Here is a 3,585-nt window from a genome sequence, read left to right as displayed (position 1 = left end):
ATTTATGAATGAGTAAATGGTTGTCGTTGGCCAAGATATAGTTATGAATGGATGGTTGTCGTTTGTCTAAGAGATATTTGTGAATGAATGGTTGTCGTTGGCTAAGATATATTTGTGAATGAGTAAATGGTTGTCGTTGGCTAAGATATAGTTATGAATGGATGGTTGTCGTTGGCTAAGAGATATTTATGAATGGGATCGTTGTCGTTGGCTATTAGCCTTGTTCGACATATCAAGGAGATATATACGGTGTTCTGGTGAAGTTCATGTCATAGGGGATTTAGTTACTGTTTTATTGTTCGTAAAATGTCACTTTAATGATCGGCCATAGGTGTATATGTGCGTGTGTGTGTGTGTGTGTGTGCGTGTACGTGTGTGTGTGTGTGTGTGTGTGTGTGTGTGTGTGTGTGTGTGTGTGTGTGTGTGTGTGTGTGTGTGTGTGCGTGTGTGTGTGTGCGTGGTGTGTGTGTGTGTGTGTGTGTGTGTGTGTGTGTGTGTGTGTGTGTGTGTGTGTGTGTGTGTGTGTGTGTGTGTGTGTGTGTGTGTGTGTGTGTGTGTGTGTGTGTGTGTGTGTGTGTGTGTTATCACGTTCAGCTGTCTGACTATGTTTATACATTTAATACGCTCTAATATATTCAGCACTTGTTTCAGATTAGTGTCTCTGAGCGTAAACATGTATAAAAAAACAAACAAACAAAAAAAAATCTCAGAAATTTGCTCCATTTTTCAGAAAACTTCAGTACTGTCAACAACGACTTTTAATCCCTCTGAGTGCTGATAAAATCTCAATTAGTGTCATGCCCCGAGACTAGACACGTGACAGTCCGCACAGGTGGTAGAGTCTGTCAGCTGGTCGTGCCATCTGTCAGTCACGACCACCTGTTGACGCAAGAGATGTCGGCGAAGAAACGAAAAGAAGAGTTATTTTTGGATTTATTTATTGTCATTATTATCTATTATCATTATTTATTTATTATTCATATTGTGTCGTTATTTGTCATATAAGTCAATTATGTTTTGTTGTGAATCGGACGATCTTTGGCTATTTTTGTTTTAGTTGTTTATCATTGCATATGGATTTTTTTTGTATACCGAAAATTATGTTTTCTATTATTGCTACGCTGAAGTAAATCTCTCTCTCTCTCTCTCTCTCTCTCTCTCTCTCTCTCTCTCTCTCTACTCATAATATATATTCTCTCTCTCTCTCTCTCTCTCACTCTCTCTCTCTCTCTCTCTCTCATATATATATATATATATATATATATATATATATATATATATATATATATATATATATATATATTTATTTATTTATTTATACCTCTCCATTTTCCTCTCTTTCCCCTACTCCTTCTCCATTTTTCTCGCCCTCTCCCATTTCCTCTCTATTCCTTCTGCCTCCCTCTCCCTCTCCCTCTCCCACCCCTCTCCCACTCCCTCGTCCTCTTCCCTTTCCCTCTCGCACTCCCTCTTTCTTTCCCACACTCCACTTTCCCAGTCCACCTCCCCCTCTGCCTCTCTCCACTCCCACTCCCTATCCCCTCTTCCTAAACCCTCACCCTCTCCCTCTCCCTCTCTCTCTATCCCTCTCCCTCTCTCCCTCTCCCACTCCCTCCACCCTTCTCTATCCCTCTCTCTCCCAGGTCTCCCTCCCCTCTCGCCCTCTCCCTCTTCCTTTCCCTCACCCTATCCCTCACCCTCTCCTCTCCCCTCTCCCTATCCCTCTCTCACTCCCTATCCCTCACCCCTCTCCCTCTCCCTCTTCTCTCTCCCTCTCCCACTCCCTTACCCCCTCTCCCACCCCCTCTCCCTCTTCCTTTCCCTCCCCTTCTCTCCCTCTCCCTCCCTCTCTCTCCCTCCTCTCCCTATCCCTCACCCTCTCCCACTCCCTCTCCCTCTCCCTCTTCCTATCCATCACCCTCTCCCTATCCCTCACCCTCTCCCTCTTCCTCTCCCACCCCCTCTCCCTATCCATCACCCTCTCCCTCTTCTTCTCCCACCCCCTCTCACTCTTCCTCTCCCTCTTCCTGCCTCCTCAAAATACGACCTCAGACGGACATAACAAATCACCTTTTCGTCCCAGGCTCTCTCATCCGACGTCCCTGACCCATTCTGCAACATTAGCCACGAAGACTCTGCCTTGCATTTAATGGGCGACGATCAATGAAAATTAATCCTACTGAGGGTTTATATAAAAAAAAAAAGAAATTACTCGATTTTTGGTTATTTTTGTTTCCAACGGAGAAGTCTGTAAAGAAATTTACTCGGTTTGGTTATTTTTGTTTCATTGTTTGTTTGTTTGTTTCTCTCTCTCTCTCTCTCTCTCTCTCTCTCTCTCTCTCTCTCTTTCTTTCTCTCTTTGCACACTCACTCTCTCTCTCTCTCCCTCACTCTTTCTCTCTCTCCCTCTCTCTTTCTCTCTCTCTCTCTTTACCCCCTCCCTTTCTCTCTCTCACTCCCTCTCTCTCTTTCTCTGTCTCTTTCTCTCTCTCTCTCTCTTTCTCTCTCTCTCTCTCTCTGTCTCTTTCTCTCTTTCTCTCTCTCTCTATATATATATATATACATTAAACATATATATATATATATATATATATATATATATGAAACTTATCTCTCTCTGTTCGTCTCTCTCTCTCTTTATATCTATCTCTCTCTCTCTACATCTCTCTCTCTCTCTCTCTCTCTCTCTCTCTCTCTCTCTCTCTCTCTCTCTCTCTCTCTCTCTCTCTCTCTCTCTCTCTCTCTCTCTCTTTCGTTTCGTTGTCGGAATTTCGTTTTGTTTGTTTTTGTTTTTGTCGAGATTTGTATGTTGTTGCGAAGGTCAATGGGGGGAAATTTAGTCATGTTTACGAGAAGCAAATACAGACTGTTGGCAAAAAAAAAAAAAAAAAAAAGATGGAGGAGAGATATGAACTCATTTCGTGTGTTCAGTTTGTATCTTGACTGATCATCTTGCGTTTAATATGTCAGATTATATTTACGACTCCTTGATATATATATAAGGTTATGACGTTAATAGGATATGATATGTGTTAGAAGAGATTGTTATAAGTCGGTTTCTTGGCAGTTGGACTTACGTTAGAGGTATCGCTGTCAAAACGAGAGCATTTGCAACATTCATGCAACAACTACTGCTTTTAAATCTTGTCGGGAGGTTGCAGGAGACATCAGCAGTTTTCCTTTTGCTCTCTTAATCTGTCAGGTCGAGTTAGGTGTGAAGCTCGACCTTGCAGCCCCATTCATGACTCTCTCTCCCTCACGCTATCCTTCCAAGACCATTCCTTCCATCTCTTTTCCTTCCATTCCTTCCTCTTTTCCGCCCACCTTCCCTTCCCTTCCCTCCCTCTTCTCTTTCCTTCCCTCCTTCCCTTCCCTCCCTCTTCTCTTTCCCTACCTCTTCTCTTTCCCTCCCTCTTCCCTCCCTTCCCTTTCCCTCCCTCCTTCCTCCCCTTCTCCTTCCTCCCTCCCTTCCTCCTCCCTCCCATCCCTCCCTATTGCCCCCCTCCTCCCTCCCTCCCTCCCTCCACTCCCTTCCCATCCCTCCCTCTCCCCTCCTCCTCTACCCTCTGCCTCCCTCCCTCCCCT

Source organism: Penaeus vannamei, chromosome 9 (assembly GCF_042767895.1).
Source record: "Penaeus vannamei isolate JL-2024 chromosome 9, ASM4276789v1, whole genome shotgun sequence".
Classification (NCBI taxonomy): Eukaryota; Metazoa; Arthropoda; class Malacostraca; order Decapoda; family Penaeidae; genus Penaeus; species Penaeus vannamei.
The sequence above is the reverse complement of the archived record's forward strand: the minus strand, read 5'-3'. Positions refer to the sequence as shown.